The sequence below is a fragment of the Oncorhynchus nerka genome, linkage group LG24 (assembly GCF_034236695.1).
Source record: "Oncorhynchus nerka isolate Pitt River linkage group LG24, Oner_Uvic_2.0, whole genome shotgun sequence".
Lineage (NCBI taxonomy): Eukaryota > Metazoa > Chordata > Actinopteri > Salmoniformes > Salmonidae > Oncorhynchus > Oncorhynchus nerka.
The window spans coordinates 6,959,599-6,985,954 of record NC_088419.1 but is presented as its reverse complement, the minus strand read 5'-3'; the positions used below and the strand labels follow the sequence as shown (position 1 = coordinate 6,985,954).

Below are 26,356 nucleotides of genomic sequence, written 5' to 3'. Positions count from 1 at the left end.
GACTCGCTGAACTACACACAAGGTTAGTTCATGTATGACACGGGCTATTTCTAGCATAGGTTACAAGCAGAGGTCAAGCTGTAAAATGGACGAGAAAGTCCAAATGTACTGCAAGCTGGGTAATAACTCGCTTTCAGTCTGTGCATGAGAGTTGTGGCTCAACTCACACAAGGTTAGTTCATGCATGACACAGGCTATATTAGACTCTTTTTTTCTACTGTGTTATTGACTTGTTTATTGTTTACTCCATGTGTAACTCTGTGTTGTTGTCTGTTCACACTGCTATGCTTTATCTTGGCCAGGTCGCAGTTGTAAATGAGAACTTGTTCTCAACTAGCCTACCTGGTTAAATAAAGCCTACCTGGTTAAATAAAGGTGTTCTCAACTAGCCTACCTGGTTAAATAAAGGTGAAATAAAAAAAGTCCAAATGTACTGCTAGCTAGGTAATAACTCGCTTTCAGTCTGTGCATGAGAGTTGTGGCTCAAGTGTGTCTTGACAATGATCTGAATGTGTATAGCTAGCTAACGTTGTTACCTAAAGGCAGTGGTTCCCAACCATGGGTACTTGGCTCATAGGGGGTACTGGTGAAAACTCATGAGACCATAGGCTTACTACAGTAAAATGCATATGAGGGGGTAGGCTACTTCAGGGGTACCCAGGGCAGAGCACACAATTCAGTTGGTGTTACAACAACCGAAAAGGCTTGGGAACCAAGGCATTAGATCCGTGTTACATGCCTGACAAGTCACACTCACGCTTCCTAATTAATAATACATAAAAAATCAATGCTAGCAAAACCAGTTAATTATTTTGCAAATACGCTCCTAATCACTAACTAGTAAGCTAAGTGAATGATTCTAGTGATATTCCTACCAACCGAGCACAGTTAGCTATCCAAATATGTATATTTCATAAATATAGTTAATATAGTTAAGAGGGAAACGCAAGCCATTTCCTTAGCAGTGTAGTTAGACCCTGGACTGGTGGCATTCTGTCCTTGGGTTGGGCTAAGGTCTATTCCCCGGTAGTTAACGTTATGGCCTTGGATATAAATTAAAACAAGTTTTTGCCGAACCCAACCATTCAAGACACGTGGAAATTGAATTGGTACTTCTCTCCTACCTGACTTAGCGCAGACAGGGAGCGCCCAAGTGTCCTGCAAAGACATCGGGAATGCGATAACATAGCGTCAACAGAGGTGTCAAAACGACCAAGGGAGCAGTACGGAAGTTCAGAACACCTGTGATGGTAGTAGGGGCGGTACCGTGGGTCACGACTAGAAGGGATCCACCTTTTGTCAAATGAACATAAGACTTTACTTTTCGTAGCAGCGGACTAAGAAGAATTTACGCAGTGTGTTATTAAGATAATTGACGTGGCAGTTTAGGATCATTAGGTTAGGGTAAAACTGTCTATTTTTGACGTTCATTTGACAAAAGATGAATATCATCTAGCTATGACTGCTGCCGACTGCCCGGACAGGAAAGAACGAGGGACAAACCAATGTCGTTTTTATGATAGGGGAGATAGCTCATACCAAATAAATGATGTACAACCACAGACAGTCCAGAAGTTTAGGCTTCCTTTTGTTCGCTAAAATATTTAACACAACTTTAAATAAGGTTTTAATTGCTTTAGAGGCTTATTAATTCAATCGTCTTGGGGTTTTATGTGACCAATGTATGAAAATAAAACGCGTGTGTGTAAAATGGTGGGGTGTGGGGAAACAAGAATAAGAACCACACTTACATACTTTCTACATCCAAAATAAACATTTTCCAAGAAATGTCGGATGCTTTTGTCTTTCATCCAGTTCCCACGGGGGCAGTAATGGTACGTGCTAATTTATATGAGGTTGATTTAATTGTAGGGTGCCACGCCCCCTCCTCGTGTGGATTGATTGTGGATGAAATACAGTAACCCAGTTAAAATAACTCTTCTCCTCTGTGGCACGCATCATTTCAGCTCTCGTCTCTGGACAGCTACTGGACGCCTACATTCACTCAGAGCAACTGGTAGGCAGGCATCCTTTTTTGTTGTTGTCGGTTTATGGAAGTAGACACGTGAAAAGTAGGCAACAAAATCTTCTCAACATAGAGTATGCTCATTTAAAGTAACATGTTCTTTTTATTAAAATAAATAGTGTGATTTGGATTTTTTTTAATTAATAACAGATATTCTCGTTTGGGTCTTAACTTGTCTGCTTGCTACTTTGATATATGGAGCATTTTATATATAAAGAAAAGGCTAGTGTCAGTCATTTCAGTGAACAGTTTTCTTTAAAAAAAATTGATTTTAATTGTGCTTCTACAGGATGCATATTTGCATAATTCAAGCATAGACATTACCTTAACAATCTTTTGAGGTAAAATGTGAGTAATATTGTTTGCTTCTGCATCATTGCTGCACACTATGAATACATACAGATATTGTTGTCTAGTAGATGACTTCACAAAACATCTAACTTTCAAACTGCCAGATAAAATACTGTATTTCATATTTATTACCAATGGCAAAATGTTATAGTTTTAATCACAAATACACTATTTTAGTTCATCTGTTAAATATAGTTTTGTTTTGTCATTAAAATTATATGTAGTTTTCTGGGGAAAATAACATTTGATTTTTCATTAATACTGCAATATTGTTTTCTTTTAAAATATTTTATTACAACAGTTACTAATGTTAAATGCTTTCTAAAGACCTGTTTTTCCTATAAACTATATTTGTGGGTATGTACGTTTATTTTACATGAAGCATGGAGCTGAGCCTTTTGGACCACAACATGCATCATTCCTCCAGCAGCACCTACCCAGAGGACAGGACAGAGAATCCTCCCTCCTTTCCACACAACAACACATACAACTCCTCCTCCCCTCAGTCCTCCTCTCAGTCAAGTGGTGGATCCCTTATCTCTACGCTCCTACAGACAACCATAGAGAGTAAAAGAACCCTGCAGGAGAGCACCACTGCATATTACCCCCCAGACACTCCCATGTCCAGCTCTGCCTTGACGAATCTTAACCAGGTGGACCACCACAGCAGCAGTACCACCATGGCACCTCTGTCTCCAGCCAGCCAGGCATCCACCGGGGCCAGTCCCACTAGATTCAGACCTAATGAGGCCGGGTTGACCCAGGACTGGATGCTGGAGCTGGTTGACAGACACCGGGCCAAGCGTGCCAGAGTGGAGAACATCATCAGAGGCATGGCAGGCTCTCCTCTCAGTGTTTATTTCACAGGTGAAGGGTTTGGTGAAGGGGAGACCACTCCAACCAGTCACCTTCAGAGTGAGATGTTGGAAAACAAGAGGAAACAGAGGGTGCCGCGGCACCAGGACCTCCCCGGGACGGGGGGCGTTAGCGGGAAGAGTACGGACGATGGACATACACTGAGGAAGCAGCTTCAGACCATGCAGAGGCTCCTGGGTCAACTCCAGGCCAGGTTCATCCAGGTCTACGAGAATCAGACTAATGAGTCTGAAGAGGATGACCACCATTGTACTTGGAACAAAGAATATGTGGAGACAAAGATATCTCCTGGTGAGGTGTTCTTGGACCCTTACAGTGAGTTTAACAATAAGACGCCTTTAGATAAAGGTAATCTGGGATGGGTGAATAACAAGCAAACTGACTACCTTCACTCGAACCCAGACAACGAAGACAAACTCCTAGCAGACATTCTCAAGTATGAACTCTCCAGAGCTGTAAACTCGAGCGTTGACTCAATTTTCAAAAACATATCGCATGCTTTTGTCAAGTCACCAGAGCTACACGTCGAGGATGGTGGAATGGTGGAAACAGACGATGAGACCGTGTTCCTCAGCTCTCGCGAGCCGGCGTCAACATCCACCCATGTAGACAGCATGTCACGACTCCCCTCATGTTCCGAGAGTGGTATGGCCCAACAACTACCAGAGATTCAAACCGAGGCTCTATCTCTGGTTGTTCAAAAGCCTGCTTCAATGACTCGCCCATGTTCTCTAAACCTAACAGTGAAAAGGCCTCTCCATTTCCACCAGCCTCCATTCCTATACAACCACCCCACTGCTCTACAGGAAAGCCACCAAGTACTGGACAACCTGAAACACGACAGCTCCCATCACGATACCTTCGGAGGGCTCCAGTGTAGACCCAGTACCATGGGTCTGCCTACCCCAGAGATAGTTGACTTACCGTGGGATCCGGTCATAGTGAGGTCCAGGGTGACCTCCAGGCCACCCGGGAGTCCTCAGGTTAACCAACCCATGACCACAGGGCATCACGTGCTTCTGGACAGTCTCCCTCACATCAAGATGGACTGTGGTAGCTTTCAGAGTATGGTGAAAAGGACCTCGTATGTGCTGAATGTATCCTTTTACAAGAGCGTTCTCTTCTTCTTTATTGAAGGTGTTATTCAGACAGAAAGGAAATGAGGGGACACCTGAAACCCCACCTCTTTAAGGAATACCTAGGATAGGATAAAGTAATCCCTCTCACCCCCCCTCCCCCTGAAAAGATTTAGATGCACTACTGTTCCACTGGAGGTCATAAGGTGAATGGAGATAAGAGCGTCTGTGTTTAAATGTAAATGTAATGTAAATGAGGTGGGGTTGACGGGCAAGTGGGAGAAACAGTGTTTAACTATAGAATACTACCATCTACTTTACATTGAGGGAAGTCAGTGAAGTCAGTCATTTATTAAACATAATTTTCTCAGGTCAGATGACTGAAAACATGTAGTCTCTTTTACAGTAATAACCTGGGGTAAGAGTTACAGAGGGAAGAGAGGGGATGAATGAGACAATTGGAAGCTGGGGATGATTAGGTGGTCATGATGGTATGAGGGCCAGATTGGGTATTTAGCCAGGACACCGGGGTTAACACCCCTACTCTTACCATAAGGAATGAATCAACATGTACAGAATGGTTACATGGAGGAAAATGGAGAGGGTCATGCTTTTTCAATTTCAGTCAAGGGGAGGGTTTAGTCTTTTTTTTTATGTAGTCTAGTGGAGGGTTTAGTCTTTTTTTTAATGTAGTCTAGTGGAGGGTTTAGTCTTTTTTTTAATGTAGTCTAGTGGAGGGTTTAGTCTTTTTTTTAATGTAGTCTAGTGGAGGGTTTAGTCTTTTTAATGTAGTCTAGTGGAGGGTTTAGTATTTTTAATGTAGTCTAGTGGAGGGTTTAGTCTTTTTTTTATGTAGTCTAGTGGAGGGTTTAGTATTTTTTTAATGTAGTCTAGAGGAGAGTTTAGTAAAAAAAATGATGTAGTCTAGTGGAGGGTTTAGTCTTTAAATGTAGTCTAGAGGAGAGTTTAGTCTTTTTAAATGTAGTCTAGAGGAGAGTTTAGTCTTTTTAAATGTAGTCTAGAGGAGAGTTTAGTCTTTTTAAATGTAGTCTAGAGGAGAGTTTAGTATTTTTTAATGTAGTCTAGAGGAGAGTTTAGTATTTTTTAATGTAGTCTAGAGGAGGCTTTATAGGCTAGTTAGAGTGGAGTTTTTATGCAGCTTAACCAGTGGCTGTGCTGTGTAGGGCTACGGTGGCACTTCAGGAGGAGAGTCAAAGGCATCTGCCTGAAAATAATGTTTGATGACTTGCCTAGTCAAATAAAGGTTAGTCCTAGTTTTAATTTTTTTTTTTTAAACATGCACGTGGACTAGCCTATGTTCTGTTCAGCTTGAGAAGGAGAGTGCAAAGATGAACAGGAGGACCGGAGGTTAACTTTGATTAGCTTGCTACTACTATAATCTATTTTATTAACAACAATATGTTTCTTGCTCATGATGTATTCGTCAGAGTTAAGTGATATATCAGGGAACGGCAGGTAGTCTAGTGGTTAGAGTGTTGGGCCAGTAACTAGCAGGTAGCCTAGTGGTTAGAGTGTTGGGCTAGTAACCAGCAGGTAGCCTAGTGGTTAGAGTGTTGGACTAGTAACCAGCAGGTAGCCTAGTGGTTAGAGTGTTGGGCCAGTAACTAGCAGGTAGCCTAGTGGTTAGAGCATTGGGCCAGTAACCAGCAGGTAGCCTAGTGGTTAGAGTGTTGGACTAGTAACCAGCAGGTAGACTAGTGGTTAGAGTGTTGGGCCAGTAACCAGCAGGTAGCCTAGTGGTTAGTGTTGGGCCAGTAACCAGCAGGTAGCCTAGTGGTTAGAGCATTGGGCCAGTAACCAGCAGGTAGCCTAGTGGTTAGAGTGTTGGACTAGTAACCAGCAGGTAGACTAGTGGTTAGAGTGTTGGGCCAGTAACCGGAAGGTTGCTACATCGAACCCCGGAGCTGACAAGGTAGAAATCTGTTGTTCTGCCCTTGACCAAGGCAGTTAAACCCACTGTTCCTAGGCTGTCATTGTAAATAAGAATTTGTCCTTAACTGACTTGCCAAGTTAAATAGAGATATAAAATTAAATAAAGAAATAAAAATATATAACAGTGTTTTGTTCCGTGATGCTTTATGCTAGAAACAAGCTGTAAAAACCTGGGAAAGTCTTGACTCCGATGCAAATGGGGATATCATTGTTTCATTTCTTTGACATTCAGACATTCGCTCCTTTGCACCCCATTATTTCTATCTCTACCTTGCACATTTTTCCACTGCAAATCTACCATTCCAGTGTTTTACTTGCTATATTGTATTTACTTTGCCACCATGGCCTTTTTATTTTTTGCCTTTACCTCCCTTATCTCACCTCATTTGCTCACATCGTATATAGACTTGTTTCTACTGTATTATTGACTGTATGTTTGTTTTACTCCATGTGTAACTCTGTGTCGTTGTTTGTGTCGAACTGCTATGCTTTATCTTGGCCAGGTCGCAGTTGTAAATGAGAACTTGTTCTCAACTAGCCTACCTGGTTAAATAAAGGTGTTCTCAACTGGCCTACCTGGTTAAATAAAGGTGTTCTCAACTAGCCTACCTTGTTAAATAAATGTGAAATAAATAAATCAAATAAGAGGCTGAGCTATAACCTTCTATAGCCAAGAAGACAAAATTGACTTTGCTTGTGAAGTAATCTAATTCTGTCATTATCAATTGATTAAGCGAATCACTTTCTGTACAATAGAAGATGTTTAAACTCAGACAGCTTTAAGGGAAACACGTGTGACCTCTCGTTGGGTTAAACCACAGAAGAAGAGTAGCCAGCAGTTAAACCACAGAAGAAGAGTAGCCAGCAGTTAAACCACAGAAGAAGAGCAGCCAGCAGTTAAACCACAGAAGAAGAGCAGCCAGCAGTTAAACCACAGAAGAAGAGCAGCCAGCAGTTAAACCACAGAAGAAGAGCAGCCAGCAGTTAAACCACAGAAGAAGAGCAGCCAGCAGTTAAACCACAGAAGAAGAGCAGCCAGCAGTTAAATGTGACATGTTTCTGTGTCAGTAGTCCTACTCTGTCTGGGGTGGAAAGGTAGGTCCTACTCTGTCTGGGGTGGAAAGGTAGGTCCTACTCTGTCTGGGGTGGAAAGGTAGGTCCTACTCTGTCTGGGGTGGAAAGGTAGGTTCTACTCTGTCTGGGGTGGAAAGGTAGGTCCTACTCTGTCTGGGGTGGAAAGGTAGACCTACTCTGTCTGGGGTGGAAAGGTAGGTCCTACTCTGTCTGGGGTGGAAAGGTAGACCTACTCTGTCTGGGGTGGAAAGGTAGACCTACTCTGTCTGGGGTGGAAAGGTAGGTCCTACTCTGTCTGGGGTGGAAAGGTAGACCTACTCTGTCTGGGGTGGAAAGGTAGACCTACTCTGTCTGGGGTGGAAAGGTAGACCTACTCTGTCTGGGGTGGAAAGGTAGACCTACTCTGTCTGGGGTGGAAAGGTCGACCTACTCTGTCTGGGGTGGAAAGGTAGGTCCTACTCTGTCTGGGGTGGAAAGGTAGACCTACTCTGTCTGGGGTGGAAAGGTAGACCTACTCTGTCTGGGGTGGAAAGGTAGACCTACTCTGTCTGGGGTGGAAAGGTAGACCTACTCTGTCTGGGGTGGAAAGGTCGACCTACTCTGTCTGGGGTAGAAAGGTAGGTTCTACTCTGTCTGGGGTGGAAAGGTAGGTCTACTCTGTCTGGGGTGGAAAGGTAGGTTCTACTCTGTCTGGGGTGGAAAGGTAGACCTACTCCGTCTGGGGTGGAAAGGTAGGACTACTCTGTCTGGGGTGGAAAGGTAGGACTACTCTGTCTGGGGTGGAAAGGTAGGTCCTACTCTGTCTGGGGTGGAAAGGTAGGTCCTACTCTGTTTGGGGTGGAAAGGTAGGTCCTACTCTGTTTGGGGTGGAAAGGTAGGTCCTACTCTGTTTGGGGTGGAAAGGTAGGTTCTACTCTGTCTGGGGTGGAAAGGTAGGTCCTACTCTGTTTGGGGTGGAAAGGTAGGCCTAACTTGTGAAAGTACCTTGCTCAGATTTAATTATTTGCAAACGGGGACAGTTTCATTCCAAGCAACACACACTGATTTTATACTTGAGCAATATGAAACGATGAAAACATAGGCCTACTCTGTCATTTTGGTAATTTGTGTGGTATTAAAAAGATTCTGCTAATATGTAAATCAAATCAAAGTTTATTTGTCACGTGCGCTGAATACAACAGGTGTAGTAGACCTTACAGTGAAATGCTTACTTACAGGCTCTAACCAATAGTGCAAAAAAGGTATTAGGTGAACAATAGGTAGGTAAAGAAATAAAACAACAGTAAAAAGACAGGTTATATACAGTAGAGAGGCTATATACAGTAGAGGGGCTATATACAGTAGCGAGGCTATAAAAGTAGCGAGGCTACATACAGGCACCGGTTAGTCAGGCTGATTTGAGGTAGTATGTACATATGGTTAAAGTGACTATGAATATATGATGAACAGAGTAGCAGTAGCGTAAGAGGGGTTGGTGGGTTGCGGGACACAATGCAGACAGCCCGGTTAGCCAATGTGTGGGAGCACTAGTTGGTCGGGCCAATTGAGGTAGTATGTACATGAATGTATAGTTAAAGTGATTATGCATACATGATAAACAGAGAGTAGCAGCAGTGTAAAAGAGGGGTTGGGGGGGGCACACAATGCAAATAGTCCAGGTAGCCATTTGATTACCTGTTCAGGAGTCTTATGGTTTGGGGGTAAAAACTGTTAAGAAGCTTTTTTGTCCTAGACTTGGCACTCCAGTCCCGCTTGCCATGCGGTAGTAGAGAGAACAGTCTATGGCTGGGATCTTTGACAATTTGTTGGGCCTTCCTCTGACACCGCCTGGTATAGAGGTCCTGGATAGCAGGGAGCTTGGCCCCAGTAATGTACTGGGCCGTACGCACTACCCTCTGTAGTGTCTTGCGGTCATAGGCCGAGCAGTTGCCGTACCAGGCAGTGATGCAACCGGTCAGGATGCTCTCGATGTTACAGCTGTAGAACCTTTTGAGGATCTCAGGACCCATGCCAAATCTTTTCAGTGTCCTGAGGGGGAATAGACTTTGTCGTGCCCTCTTTATGACTGTCTTGTTGTGTTTGGACCATTCTAGTTTGTTGTTGTTGTGGCCACCAAGGAACTTGAAGCTCTCAACCTGCTCCACTACAGCCCCGTCGATGAGAATGGGGGCGTGCTCGGTCCTCCTTTTCCTGCAGTCCATAATAATCTCCTTAGTCTTGGTTACATTGAGGGATAGGTTGTTATTCTGGCACCACCTGGCCAGGTCTCTGACTTCCTCCCTATTGACTGTCTCGTCGCTGATCAGGCCTACCACTGTTGTGTCATCTGAAAACTTAATGATGGTGTTGGAGTCATGCCTGGCCATGCAGTCGTGGGTGAACAGGAAGTACAGGAGGGGACTGAGCACGAACCCCTGGAGTGCTCCAGTGTTGAGGATCAGCGTGGCAGATGTGTTACTACCGTCCGGAAGTCCAGGATCCAGTTGCAGAGGGAGGTGTTTAGTCCCAGGGTCCTTAGCTTAATGATGAGCTTTGTGGGCACTATGGTGTTGAACCCTGAGCTGTAGTCAATGAAAAGCATTCTCACATAAGTGTTCCTTTTATCCAGGTGTGAAAGGGCAGTGTGGAGTGATATAGAGATCCACATCATCTGTGGATCTGTTTGGGATAATGCAAATTGGAGTGGGTCTAGGGTTTCTGGGATAATGGTGTTGATGTGAGCCATTACCAACCTTTCAAAGCACTTCATGGCTACAGACGTGAGTGCTATGGGTCTGTAGTCATTTAGGCAGGTTGCCTTTGTGTTCTTGGGCACAGGGACTATGGTGGTCTGCTTGAAACATGTTGGCATTACAGACTCAAATCAGGGACATGTTGAAAATGTCAGTGAAGACACCTGCCAGTTGGTCAGCACATGCCCAGAGCACACGTCCTGGTAATCCATCTGGCCCTGCGGCCTTGTGAATGTTGACCTGTTTAAAGGCCTTACTCACGTTGGCTACGGAGAGCATGTTCACACAGTCGTCTGGAACAGCTGATGCTCTCATGCATGCCTCAGTGTTGCTTGCCTCAACGCAAGCATAGAAGTGATTTAGCTCGTCTGGTCTAGGCTCGTGTCACTGGGCAGCTCGCGGCTGTGCTTCAGTAATATTAGTTAATCAGTAATGTTTGAGTTATAGTCAGTAATATTAGTTAGTCAGTGAATCAGTAAAATGAGTGTTATATGTTGTGGTCAAGCCTGAACTGTGTTTTTCAAATGCATGGCATTTCCACCAAGAGATTCTTTGGTAGGCTTTCTTTAGTGAGGCAATTGGCTTCTGATATACAGTAGTACAACTCCTATCAATAATACCGTGTCTAAGAAAGCTTCTGCCTGTCTTTGAGGTTTAGCCAAGTGTCTCACAATAATAACCTTCCTCTGCCCACAAGGATAGTCCATAAACAAGTATCCAATGTTCTTCTGTCTTTTCCAGGAGAACAATATCTATGAGGCTTGGGGGAGCATTAGTAGCTGTGGTAGGATGCATTTCAAGGAGAATTTGCCCTTTTGATCTTGTGATCTCTACTCCTAAGGAAATTGCTTCTACTATCTGAGTGTAGTCTAATGATTGCAGAACAGAGAAAAACATTGATGTAAAAAATAATATCTGTCTTAAGATGTGTCAGGATTCCGGAACCGAAGCTTGTTTTCAAAGGAAGTCTATGCTTAGGCTATAATGAAGTGTAGCAATATAGTGAAAACCTATTTTGTGATGGAAAACAATCAAAGGGAACAGGACATGATTCACTCTAGGAATACAATATATTTTCATTCATTCATATTCTGATGTATGCATGGTTCGAGTACATTGTGTTAGCTACGTAACCTGACATGGTCTGACCACACCGCACCTGAACGTGTTAGCTTCACCCCCCCCCCCGCCCCCATTTTTAAAATGTAACCTTTGTTTAACTAGGCAAGCCAGTTAAGAACAAATTCTTATTTACAATGACGGCCTATCCCGGCCAACGCTGGGCCAATTGTGCGCCGCCCTATGGGACTCCCAATCACGGCCGCATGTGATACATCCTGGATTTGAACCAGGGACTGTAGTGACGCCTCTTGCACTGAGATGCAGTGTCTTCGACCACTGTGCAACTCGGGAGCCCCAAATTCATACCCTGACATGTAGGAGGGTCTGACCACACAGCAGCTGAATGTGTTAACTCCATACCCTGACATGTAGGAGGGTCTGACCACACAGCACCTGAATGTGTTAACTCCATAACCTGACATGTAGGAGGGTCTGACCACACAGCAGCTGAATGTGTTAACTCCATACCCTGACATGTAGGAGGGTCTGACCACACAGCACCTGAATGTGTTAACTCCATAACCTGACATGTAGGAGGGTCTGACCACACAGCAGCTGAATGTGTTAACTCCATACCCTGACATGTAGGAGGGTCTGACCACACAGCACCTGAATGTGTTAACTCCATACCCTGACATGTAGGAGGGTCTGACCACACAGCAGCTGAATGTGTTAACTCCATACCCTGACATGTAGGAGGGTCTGACCACACAGCAGCTGAATGTGTTAACTCCATACCCTGACATGTAGGAGGGTCTGACCACACAGCAGCTGAATGTGTTAACTCCATACCCTGACATGTAGGAGGGTCTGACCACACAGCACCTGAATGTGTTAACTCCATAACCTGACATGTAGGAGGGTCTGACCACACAGCACCTGAAGAAAGCCAAGTTGATGTTCTTCTACACTCGCTACCCGAGTTCCAACGTACTCAAAACCTTTTTCTCCGATGTCCAGGTATTAAAAAAGTATCTTGTTAGTGAATTACCTATCCTATGGCGTGTTCTACTGGTAGAGTGAAGGACCTATCCTATGGCGTGTTCTACTGGTAGAGTGAAGGACCTATCCTATGGCGTGTTCTACTGGTAGGGTGAATGACCTATCCTATGGCGTGTTCTACTGGTAGGGTGAATGACCTATCCTATGGCGTGTTCTACTGGTAGGGTGAAGGACCTATCCTATGGCGTGTTCTACTGGTAGAGTGAAGGACCTATCCTATGGCGTGTTCTACTGGTAGAGTGAAGGATCTATCCTATGGCGTGTTCTACTGGTAGAGTGAAGGACCTATCCTATGGCGTGTTCTACTGGTAGAGTGAATGACCTATCCTATGGCGTGTTCTACTGGTAGGGTGAATGACCTATCCTATGGCGTGTTCTACTGGTAGAGTGAATGACCTATCCTATGGCGTGTTCTACTGGTAGAGTGAAGGACCTATCCTATGGCGTGTTCTACTGGTAGAGTGAAGGACCTATCCTATGGCGTGTTCTACTGGTAGAGTGAAGGACCTATCCTACTGGCGTGTTCTACTGGTAGAGTGAAGGACCTATCCTATGGCGTGTTCTACTGGTAGAGTGAAGGACCTATCCTATGGCGTGTTCTACTGGTAGAGTGAAGGACCTATCCTATGGCGTGTTCTACTGGTAGAGTGAAGGACCTATCCTATGGCGTGTTCTACTGGTAGAGTGAAGGACATATCCTATGGCGTGTTCTACTGGTAGAGTGAATGACCTATCCTATGGCGTGTTCTACTGGTAGAGTGAATGACCTATCCTATGGCGTGTTCTACTGGTAGAGTGAATGCCTGAATGGACAAACCAATGTTGAGATAAAATCCCTTAATTGAAAACAATCACTGAACACATAACTGTGGGCAATTTTGCTTTTATTCAAATAGTTCATACATGATTTATTGACAAAGACAGTCGAAAACTGTGGGATGACCAACACACAAACGCACACCAACTAAATAAAATGCTACAAAATGAAATAACAAAAAAGCATGAATAACTTAGAATGTACTTACTGTTTGTTTCTTTGCGTCCCCATACAGCTCACTCGGTGTATCACGTCCCAGCTGATTAAATGGTTCAGTAACTTCAGAGAGTTCTACTATATTCAGATGGAGAAGTTTGCCCGCCAGGCCCGAGTGGAGGGAGTGAACAGTGTGAGGGACGTAGCAGTGAGCAGAGACTCGGAGCTCTTCAGAGCCCTCAACATGCACTACAACAAGGCCAATGACTTTCAGGTAGGCTAAAACATCTCGTTTGTGTATTCAAAGAGAATCTCGCTCGTGTAGTCATTTAGCCTCATATGACCATCCTGATCTAGAGAGTTTTCATTCTATTTTGCTAAGTGGATTTACACTGAATTTAAAATAAAAAAATCTGTATAGCGGAACAGAATGTAAGACCAGGATGGTGGTAAGAAGCTAGTATTCATTGTGCTGCTCACGCCTTCACCTCTCTAATGTATTTATAATGCAGATCTTCACCAATAAATACATCGTTTGCTCAGGTGGATCAGACAGCCAAAGGATAAAATAGTATGCATATTACATTGTTTATGGGTGGTTGGCATGTACAACAGGTGTGTTAGTGGAAGTCTACATGTACAACAGGTGTGTTAGTGGAAGTCTACATGTACAACAGGTGTGCTAGTGGAAGTCTACATGTACAACAGGTGTGTTAGTGGAAGTCTACATGTACAACAGGTGTGCTAGTGGAAGTCTATATGTACAACAGGTGTGTTAGTCTACATGTACAACAGGTGTGGAAGTCTACATGTACAACAGGTGTGTTAGTGGAAGTCTACATGTACAACAGGTGTGGAAGTCTACATGTACAACAGGTGTGTTAGTGGAAGTCTACATGTACAACAGGTGTGTTAGTGGAAGTCTACATGTACAACAGGTGTGCTAGTGGAAGTCTACATGTACAACAGGTGTGTTAGTCTACATGTACAACAGGTGTGTTAGTGTTAGTCTACATGTACAACAGGTGTGTTAGTGGAAGTCTACATGTACAACAGGTGTGTTAGTGTTAGTCTACATGTACAACAGGTGTGTTAGTGGAAGTCTACATGTACAACAGGTGTGTTAGTGGAAGTCTACATGTACAACAGGTGTGTTAGTCTACATGTACAACAGGTGTGCTAGTGGAAGTCTACATGTACAACAGGTGTGCTAGTGGAAGTCTACATGTACAACAGGTGTGTTAGTGGAAGTCTACATGTACAACAGGTGTGTTAGTGGAAGTCTACATGTACAACAGGTGTGGAAGTCTACATGTACAACAGGTGTGTTAGTGGAAGTCTACATGTACAACAGGTGTGTTAGTCTACATGTACAACAGGTGTGTTAGTCTACATGTACAACAGGTGTGTTAGTCTACATGTACAACAGGTGTGTTAGTGGAAGTCTACATGTACAACAGGTGTGGAAGTCTACATGTACAACAGGTGTGTTAGTCTACATGTACAACAGGTGTGTTAGTCTACATGTACAACAGGTGTGTTAGTCTACATGTACAACAGGTGTGCTAGTGGAAGTCTACATGTACAACAGGTGTGCTAGTGGAAGTCTACATGTACAACAGGTGTGTTAGTGGAAGTCTACATGTACAACAGGTGTGTTAGTGGAAGTCTACATGTACAACAGGTGTGGAAGTCTACATGTACAACAGGTGTGTTAGTGGAAGTCTACATGTACAACAGGTGTGTTAGTCTACATGTACAACAGGTGTGTTAGTCTACATGTACAACAGGTGTGTTAGTCTACATGTACAACAGGTGTGTTAGTCTACATGTACAACAGGTGTGTTAGTCTACATGTACAACAGGTGTGTTAGTGGAAGTCTACATGTACAACAGGTGTGGAAGTCTACATGTACAACAGGTGTGGAAGTCTACATGTACAACAGGTGTGTTAGTCTACATGTACAACAGGTGTGTTAGTCTACATGTACAACAGGTGTGTTAGTCTACATGTACAACAGGTGTGTTAGTCTACATGTACAACAGGTGTGCTAGTGGAAGTCTACATGTACAACAGGTGTGTTAGTTTACATGTACAACAGGTGTGTTAGTGGAAGTCTACATGTACAACAGGTGTGTTAGTGGAAGTCTACATGTACAACAGGTGTGTTAGTCTACATGTACAACAGGCGTGTTAGTGGAAGTCTACATGTACAACAGGTGTGTTAGTCTACATGTACAACAGGTGTGTTAGTCTACATGTACAACAGGTGTGTTAGTCTACATGTACAACAGGTGTGTTAGTCTACATGTACAACAGGTGTGCTAGTGGAAGTCTACATGTACAACAGGTGTGTTAGTTTACATGTACAACAGGTGTGTTAGTGGAAGTCTACATGTACAACAGGTGTGTTAGTGGAAGTCTACATGTACAACAGGTGTGTTAGTCTACATGTACAACAGGTGTGTTAGTGGAAGTCTACATGTACAACAGGTGTGTTAGTCTACATGTACAACAGGTGTGTTAGTCTACATGTACAACAGGTGTGTTAGTCTACATGTACAACAGGTGTGTTAGTCTACATGTACAACAGGTGTGTTAGTGGAAGTCTACATGTACAACAGGTGTGTTAGTCTACATGTACAACAGGTGTGTTAGTGGAAGTCTACATGTACAACAGGTGTGTTAGTGGAAGTCTACATGTACAACAGGTGTGTTAGTCTACATGTACAACAGGTGTGGAAGTCTACATGTACAACAGGTGTGTTAGTGGAAGTCTACATGTACAACAGGTGTGTTAGTCTACATGTACAACAGGTGTGTTAGTCTACATGTACAACAGGTGTGTTAGTGGAAGTCTACATGTACAACAGGTGTGTTAGTGGAAGTTTACATGTACAACAGGTGTGGAAGTCTACATGTACAACAGGTGTGCTAGTGGAAGTCTACATGGACAACAGGTGTGCTAGTGGAAGTCTACATGTACAACTGATACACAGCACTGTGAACACACCTTCAAATTAGTGGATTCGGGCTATTTAAGCCACACCCGTTGCTGACAGGTGTATATAATCAAGCACACCACCATGCAATCTCCATAGACAAACATTGGCAGCAGAATAGCCTTACTGAAGAGCTCAGTGACTTGTGGCACAGTCAAATGTGGCACAGTCATAGGATGCCACCTTTCCAACAAATCAGTTTGTCAAATTTCTGCCTTGCTAGAGCTGCCCCGGTCAACTGTAAGTGCTGTTATTGTGAAGTTTGAAACGCCTAGGAGCAACAACGGCTCAGCCGCAAAGTGGTAGGCCACCAAAGCTCACAGAAAGGGACAACCAAGTGCTGAAGCGCGTAAAAAATAATCGGTCCTGGATTGCAACACTCACTACCAAGTTCCAAACTGCCTCTGGAAGAAATGGGTTTCCATGGCCGAGCAGCCGCACACAAGCCTAAGATCACCATAGACAATGCCAAGCGTCGGCTGGAGTGGTGTGAAGCTCGCCGCCATTGGATTCTGGAAGAGTGGAAATACATTCTCTGGAGTGATGAATCACGCTTCACCATCTGGCAGTCCGACAGACGAATCTGGGTTTGACGGATTCCAGGAGAACATTACCTGCCCGACTGCATAGTGGCAACTGTAAAGTTTGGTGGAGGAGGAATAATGGTCGGGCTGTTTTTCATGGTTCGGGCCCCTTAGTTCCAGTGAATGAAAATCTATACACTACATCATACAATGACATTATAGATGATTCTGTGTTTCCAACTTTATGGTAACAGTTTGAGGAAGGCCCTTTCCTGTTTCAGCTTGACAATTCCCCCGTGTATAAAGCGAGGTCCATACAGAAATGGTTTGTCAAGATCGGTGTGGAAGAACTTGACTAGCCTGCATAGAGCCCTGCCCTCAAGCCCGTCGAATACCTTTGGGATGAATTGGAACACCGACTGCGAGCCAGGCCTAATCGCCCAACCACAGTCCCTAACCTCACCAATACTCTTGTGGCTGAATGGAAGCAAGTCCCTGCAGCAATGTTCCAACATCTAGTGGAAAGCCTTCCCAGAAGAGTGGAGGCTGTTATAGCAGCAAAGGGGAGACCAACACTATATTAATGCCCATGATTTCGGAATATGTTTGACGAGCAGGTGTCCACATACTTTTGGCCATGTAGTGTACTGTATTTTAGTGGAAGTCTAAACACAGATTTTTGTTTGAGTGTTATACCTGTACACATCTACAAAGATCAATGCAGTATGGTGAGTTGGTGAACACACAAATAAACAAAACAAAAAACACTTATGTTTGTTTATAAAGATGCGTTGTGGAGGTTTTGTTTTGAAGCCACAAACGGGTCCCCGAATCAATGTAGCCCCATAACATCAAAGACCACCACCATACCCACATTAAAAAAAATACTACAGTTTACTATAGAATACTCTTGTACTTACTATAGAATTATGTTGTATTCTGTAGTATACTATACTACTCTGGTTTCCCTTGATCATGTAGTGCTTACTGTATAATTGTGTAGTATACTGTAAAATATTATACTCCACACTATAGTATACCTCGATCATGTAGTGCTTACTATATAGCATTTGGTAGTATTACTGTACGGCAAATTGTATCGATATGCTAATAATAATTTGCATATGCCCTGCCCATTCCCCACCCCCATATCCCAATTTGTGCCACCCATGAGTGAGAAACCTGCATGCCAAGTATAGTCTATATATTGTGTTCCCAACAGGTCAGAGAAAAGGGTCGACCCTATGAACTGAGCTGTTTAGAGCCCAGCCCAACTTATAGGTTTTGGACAATTTTCTCTTTTAATATTTCTCCAGTTGATTTCCTAAGGACAAAACCTTATAAAAAGTAGATGAGTAAGATAAAACAAAAGATACAACAGAAATACCATTGTAAATACTACAGGCTACTGCAGTAATGTTTGCAAAAAATACAGTAAATACTAGTCTACTGCAGTACCGCACTACTACACAAAAATACTACGTATACTACAATCATATCAACAAAAACACTATAGAGTAAACACTAGTGTTTTTTTTGTGCAAACAAAAACAGTAGTACTTTTTTTCCCCATGGGTATTTTACAGTAGGCATGGGGTTATTTTCTTCAAATGCATCATTCTTTCAACAACACAACCAACCACTGATGTGCGTGGCCAAAGAGCTCTAATTGTCATCTGACAATAACACTGGTTCCAATCCAAGGGCCAATGCCGTTTAGCCAACTTACTTACACGTGTTGGATGATATTACACTAGAATGATGCAGAAAATAACCTAACATTTCACGGTGGATCTTTGAAGTTATGGGGCTATTTTGCTTCCAAGGGTCCTTGGGGCTTTGTTTAGGTCAACAGCATCATTAAATTAACTCACTGCCAGGATATTTTAGCCCAAAACTTGGTTGCCTCTGCTAGAAGACTGAGACTTGGCCGCAAGTGGATCTTCCAGCAAGACAACAACCCCAAGAACACGTCAAAAATTCAGAAAGAAATGGTTAATTGACCACAAAAATAAAAAATTTGCAACGGCCATCTCAGTCTCCGGACTTGAACCCCATTGAAAGCCGGTGGTTTGAATCAAAGAGGACAGTCCGTAAGAGCAGACTAAGAATATCAAGGGTCTGGAAAGATTCTGTATGGACGAATGATCTCAGATCCTTTCCAATGTGTTCTAGAATCTCATAAAACAGAGTAGGAAAAAGGCTCCGTGCCATTATCCTCGCAAGGGCAGGTATTGAAAACAGGGGTACCAATATTCACCCCCCAGCTTTTAGATCATTTGTTGTGAACCTTTTTCTGTGCTCTTATATTAGCATAAAAAAAAGATCAATTTGTTTTGTTTTAGAAATCGCTCAGTATTTGAATTTAGTTTTTGTTGCTAATCTTTATCTCGGGTGCCAATAATTTTGGGCTTGATGAACAACGTGCGTTCAGAGGGGTAGAGTTGGAGAGTTCATTACTTTTGTTGTTGTTGCTTATTCTGTCAGATGTCTTGCTAAAGCTGTTTGGAGACTAGAATAGTTTTCATTAGTCCATCAACAGAGACTGAAATGTTTATTCTGCCGCCCCCCCCTCCTTCAAACAAGCCTCCTGCCAGCCTGTTTACTCACCCAAGCATTGTGATCTCCTCTCTCAGGCCCCTGAGCACATGACACAAGTCGGCAGGGTAGCCTAGTGGTTAGAGCGTTGGACTAGTAACCGGAAGGTTGCGAGTTCAAACCCCCGAGCTGACAAGGTACAACTCTGTCGTTCTGCCCCTGAACAGGCAGTTAACCCACTGTTCCCAGGCAGTCATTGAAAATAAGAATGTGTTCTTAACTGATTTGCCTGGTTAAAAAAAAGGTAAATTTAAAAATTTAGAACAGATGGGTGCCAAAGATCGACAAAAATGAATTAATTTCCTGCTGAAGAAATACCCATTTATGTTGGCATAAAAAGCATGTATAACTTACCTTACCATCAACACATCTGACAAAAGTGACAGAATTACATTGTATATGAGAAAATGTTCCATATCCTACTCCGATGTCATCATACAGTCCTTGGTCTGTATAGGTTAGAGCTATAATGTTGATCTCAGGGATGGTCAGTTATTGCATCTATAGCTCTTGTCTATACATTTGCAAGTGGTTACAATTCTTGAGCACCCATCTTCTTTTTTATCCAAAATGGTGGTGGCTTTGTTTGAATTGCAGATTGCCCTTTTGAAATCTAACTGATTGTGCCTTTTATCCACAGGTCCCCGACAGGTTTCTTGAGGTGGCTGAGATCACACTACAGGAGTTTTACATTGCCATCTCTCTGGCCAGAGACTCAGACCCATCCTGGAAGAAAGTCATCTATAAGGTTATCTGTAAACTGGACAGTGACGTACCGGCTGAATTCAAAGCCCCCTTCACAACGTAGAAAGAGCCAGACAAGAGAGGAGTTTAACCGAGGATGATTGGCGCTGTATTAAAACAAATATATATTTGTTATATTTCCCTGCATGTCCCACTGAATTTAAGCATCCTTCAAAAAGCTCACCTCACAACATAGACCTTCTTGCAATTTGATTTCCACGATTCCTCTCCTTTAAAAAACAAAGACAAATTAGGGAAGAGGAAACTTGTAAACAAATGAGGAAACTTACAAATGAGGAAACTTGTAAACAAATGCACGGGTAAGAAAAGACTCCTATAGTCTGAGAGGTGTGTGTGTAATCCTTTTATGTATAAATATTCTCTCTTAGTGCCAGAGGCCTCTATTGAATATGTGTGTCACTATCAATGTTGACAGTTCTGGATAAAAGCATCTGCAAAATACCATATTAACCGCAGTAGACCTACAGCTAAAATACCATATTAACTGCAGTAGACTTACAGCTAAAATACCATATTAACTGCAGTAGACCTACAGCTAAAATACCATATTAACTGCAGTAGACCTACAGCTAAAATACCATATTAACTGCAGTAGACCTACAGCTAAAATACCATATTAACTGCAGTAGACCTACAGCTAAAATACCATATTAACTGCAGTAGACCTACAGCTAAAATACCATATTAACTGCAGTAGGCCTACAGCTAAAATACCATATTAACTGCAGTAGGCTTACAGCTAAAATACCATATTAACTGCAGTAGACCTACAGCTAAAATACCATATTAACTGCAGTAGGCTTACAGCATCTGCTAAAGACCATATTAACTGCAGTAGGCTTACAGCATCTGCTAAAGACCATATTAACTGCAGTAGGCTTACAGCTAAAATACCATATTAACTGCAGTAGGCCTACAGCTAAAATACCATATTAACTGCAGTAGGCCTACAGCTAAAATACCATATTAACTGCAGTAGGCCTACAGCTAAAATACCATATTAACTGCAGTAGGCTTACAGCTAAAATACCATATTAACTGCAGTAGGCTTACAGCTAAAATACCATATTAACTGCAGTAGGCTTACAGCTAAAATACCATTTTAACTGCAGTAGGCTTACAGCTAAAATACCATATTAACTGCAGTAGGCTTACAGCTAAAATACCATATTAACTGCAGTAGGCCTACAGCTAAAATACCATATTAACTGCAGTAGGCTTACAGCTAAAATACCATATTAACTGCAGTAGGCTTACAGCTAAAATACCATATTAACTGCAGTAGGCTTACAGCTAAAATACCATATTAACTGCAGTAGACCTACAGCTAAAATACCATATTAACTGCAGTAGACCTACAGCTAAAATACCATATTAACTGCAGTAGACCTACAGCTAAAATACCATATTAACTGCAGTAGACCTACAGCTAAAATACCATATTAACTGCAGTAGGCTTACAGCTAAAATACCATATTAACTGCAGTAGGCTTACAGCTAAAATACCAAGGTAACTGCAGTAGGCTTACAGCATCTGCTAAAGACCATATTAACTGCAGTAGGACTACAGCTAAAATACCACATTAACCGCAGTAGACCTACAGCTAAAATACCATATTAACTGCAGTAGACCTACAGCTAAAATACCATATTAACTGCAGTAGGCTTACAGCTAAAATACCATATTAACTGCAGTAGGCTTACAGCTAAAATACCATATTAACTGCAGTAGACCTACAGCTAAAATACCATATTAACTGCAGTAGGACTACAGCATCTGCTAAAGACCATATTAACTGCAGTAGGCTTACAGCTAAAATACCATATTAACTGCAGTAGGCCTACAGCTAAAATACCATATTAACTGCAGTAGGCTTACAGCTAAAAGACCATATTAACTGCAGTAGGCCTACAGCTAAAAGACCATATTAACTGCAGTAGGCTTACAGCTAAAATACCATATTAACTGCAGTAGGCTTACAGCTAAAATACCATATTAACTGCAGTAGGCTTACAGCTAAAATACTATATTAACTGCAGTAGGCCTACAGCTAAAATACCACATTAACCGCAGTAGACCTACAGCTAAAATACCATATTAACTGCAGTAGGCCTACAGCTAAAATACCATATTAACTGCAGTAGGCCTACAGCTAAAATACCATATTAACTGCAGTAGGCTTACAGCTAAAATACCATATTAACTGCAGTAGGCTTACAGCTAAAATACCATATTAACTGCAGTAGGCTTACAGCTAAAATACCATATTAACTGCAGTAGGCTTACAGCTAAAATACCATATTAACTGCAGTAGGCTTACAGCTAAAATACCATATTAACTGCAGTAGGCTTACAGCTAAAATACCATATTAACTGCAGTAGGCCTACAGCTAAAATACCATATTAACTGCAGTAGGCCTACAGCTAAAATACCATATTAACTGCAGTAGGCTTACAGCTAAAATACCATATTAACTGCAGTAGGCTTACAGCATCTGCTAAATACCATTTTAACTGCAGTAGGCCTACACAAACAGAAAGATCTGCCATGTGTGAGTGTCTGTAGTTGTGTGAATCTCTGGGCAAATGACATTTCTGTTAGGAGACGTGTGAATCCAAATGGAATTGGCCTGTCGAGCAGCCTCATCAACCAGTATATAATTTTAAAACAGGCATAATGAATTGTACAATGTGTATTTTTTGTTGTTGCTATATCAACACGATTAACAATAATACAAGAGGCCTTGGTTCACGTTTTCTTTTATACATACATCAATTGAAACAAGCATTTCGCAGGCATATTAAGTACCTGCAGTATGCTAGGGATTATTTGATTAGATAAATCAAAATATCGGTTTTCCAACTCTCAAGAGGACAGAAGGCAGACTGTGGCAAAGGAAAAAGACACAGAGACAAATAAAAGCCACAAGAACAATATTCTTTAATATTAAAGCACATCACAAGTGAGCTTTCTTTTTCTTCTACTCAAGACAATTGTTTTTTACAAAAAAATTAATTGTTGCAATTGATGTGACATGTATACAGTCATGGCCAAATGTTTTGAGAATGACACATTCATTTTCAAAGTCTGCTGCCTCAGTTTGTATGATGGCAATTTGCATATACTCCAGAATGTTATGAAGAGTGATCAGATTAATTGCAATGTTCCTCTTTGCCATGCAAATGAACTTAATCCCCCCCGAAAAATTCCACTGCATTTCAGCCCTGCCACAAAAGGACCAGCTGACATGTCAGTGATTCTCTTGTTAACACAGGTGTGAGTGTTGACGAGGACAAGGCTGGAGATCACTCTGTCACGCTGATTGAATAACAGACTGGAAGCTTCAAAAGGAGGGTGGTGCTTGGAATCATTGTTCTTCCTCTGTCAACCATGGTTACCTGCAAGGAAACACCTGCCCGTCATCATTGCTTTGCACAAAAAGGGCTTCACAGGCAAGGATATTGCTGCCAGTAAGATTGCACCTAAATCAACCATTTATCGGATCATCAAGAACTTCAAGGAGAGCGGTTCAATTGTTGTGAAGAAGGCTTCAGGGCACCCAAGAAAGTCCAGCAAGCGCCAGGACCATCTCCTAAAGTTGATTCAGCTGCGGGATCGGGGCACCACCAGTACAGAGCTTGCTCAGGAATGGCAGCAGGAAGGTGTGGTACATCTGCACGCACAGTGAGGCGAAGACTTTTGGAGGATGGCCTGGTGTCAAGAAGGGCAGCAAAGAAGCCACTTCTCTCCAGGAAAAACATCAGGGACAGACTGATATTCTGCAAAAGGTACATGGATTGGACTGCTGAGGACTGGGGTAAAGTCATTTTCTCTGATGAATCCCGTTTCCGATTGTTTGGGGCATCCAGAAAAAAGCTTGTCCGGAGAAGACAAGGTGAGCGCTACCATCAGTCCTGTGTCATGCCAACAGTAAAGCATCCTGAGACCATTCATGTGTGGGGTTGCTTCTCAGCCAAGGGAGTGGGCTCATTCACAATTTTGCTTAAGAACACAGCCATTAATAAAGAATGGTACCAACACATCCTCCAAGAGCAACTTCTCCCAACTATCCAGGAACAGTTTGGTGACGAACAATGCCTTTCCCAGCATGATGGAGCACCTTGCCATAAGGCAAAAGTGATAACTAAGTGGCTCGGGGAACAAAACATTGATATTTTGGGTCCGTGGCCAGGAAACTCCCCAGACCTGAATCCCATTGAGAACTTGTGGTCAATCCTCAAGAGGCGGGTGGACAAACAAAAACCCACATTCTGACAAACTCAAAGCATTGCTTATGCAAGAAAGAGCTGCCATTAGTCAGGATGTGGTCCAGAAGTTAATTGACAGCATGCCAGGGCAGATTGCAGAGGTCTTAAAGGGGTCAACACTGCAAATATTGCCTCTTTGCATCAACTTCATGTAATTGTCAATAAAAGCCTTTGACACTTATGCAACGCTTGTAATTATACTTCAGTATTCCGTAGTAACATCTGACAAAAATATCTAAAGACACCGAGGCAGCAAATTTGGTGGAAATTAATATTTGTGTCATTCGCAAAACTTTTGGCCATGACTGTAGAGTAACAATATATATTTGTAAAACACTGTAGAAAAATCCCATTTCACTTCATACAGCTGAAATGAAACACGGTTGAACAAGAAAATTAAAATGCAACATGTGAAGTGTTGGTCCCATGTTTCAGCTGAAATAAAAGATCCCAGAAATGCTCCATAAACACAAAAAAAAACATATTTTCTATAAAATGTTGTCCACACATTTGTTTACATCCCTGTTAGTGAGCATTTCTCTGTTGCCAAGATAATCCAACATGATCATTACACAGGAGCACCTTGTGCTGGGGATAAAAGGCCACTCTAAAATGTGCAGTTTCGTCCCAAAACATAATGCCACAGATGTCTCAAGTTTTGAGGGAGCGTGTAGTTGGCATGCTGACTGCAGGAATGTCCACCAGAGCGGTTGTCAGATAATTTAATGTTCATTTCTCTACCATAAGCCGCCTCCAACGTCGTTTTAGATAATTTGTCAGTACGTCCACCCGGCCCCACAACGTGTATGGCGTGCGGTTTGCTGATGTCAATGTTGTGGACAGAGTGCCCCATGGTGGTGGTCAAGGTTATGGTATGGGCAGGCTACGGACAACGAACACAATTTAATTGAAATGTTGGCAATTTGAATGCAGAGATACCGTGATGACATCTTGAGGCCCGTTGTGAGGCCCATTTTTTTAAAGGTATCTGTGACCAACAGATGCATATCTGTATTCCCAGTCATGTGAAATCCAAAGATCAGAGCCAAATGAATTTATTTAAATTAACTAATTTCCTTATATAATCTAAGTAAAATCTTTGAAATTGTTGCATGATGCATTTATATTTTTGTTCAGTCTAAATATCCATTAGCTACTACATATTGTTTGGTAGAAATGTGCTCTGTTAGGTATTTTACTATTAGAAACATTCTGTAACTAACCACATTTTTTAATTCAATATTACTCACCTTGACATCGCTCTGCTGAAAGTTCCAGCCGTTGCCCAGGAAACGTCTAAGCTCCATATCGGCTATGCTAATTGAACAAGGTCTTCAACAGGTGTTCAGGTGATATGTTCATAGCCAGCAACATCTGTTGATTTGTCACTCAAAGCAGATGTTTCAGAGGCATGTAATCTAGGTCTTGTGTATCTTCAGTAAAATCGCATGACACAGCAATAGGACAATAGCTATCCCCGGGGCAAAGAGATGTATAGAGATCGCAGCGTTGTATTTGTCCCATTATAGCGTCTGTGAACGCACGGGCAGCGCCATTGAGGCCATCTCCATAAAAAAAAAAAAATTGTACCTTTTATCTTCTATGAGTAGGTAAACAAACTGAAAGGGTGACGTACTGCCACCTGGACTGTGTTGTTTGTACAGGTATAGAGACGAGGTTGGTGACGTACCTCCACCTGGACTGTGTTGTTTGTACAGGTATAGAGACCTAGAGGTTGTTTGTACAGGTATAGAGACGTACCTCCACCTGGACGGTGTTGTTTGTACAGGTATAGAGACGAGGTTGGTGACGTACCTCCACCTGGACGGTGTTGTTTGTACAGGTATAGAGACGAGGTTGGTGACGTACCTCCACCTGGACGGTGTTGTTTGTACAGGTATAGAGACGAGGTTGGTGACGTACCTCCACCTGGACGGTGTTGTTTGTACAGGTATAGAGACGAGGTTGGTGACGTACCTCCACCTGGACGGTGTTGTTTGTACAGGTATAG

General features: G+C 42.5%; 2 pseudogenes; one reads left to right on the top strand and one right to left on the bottom strand.

Annotated features, from left to right (window-relative positions):
- The window catches only part of LOC115120951 (dihydrolipoyllysine-residue succinyltransferase component of 2-oxoglutarate dehydrogenase complex, mitochondrial-like), a 59,903-nt pseudogene extending 57,014 nt beyond the window's left edge, over positions 1–2,889 (bottom strand).
- LOC115120953 (prospero homeobox protein 1-like) lies at positions 1,909–20,118 on the top strand (annotated as a pseudogene).
- The last annotated feature ends 6,238 nt before the right edge of the window (positions 20,119–26,356 follow it).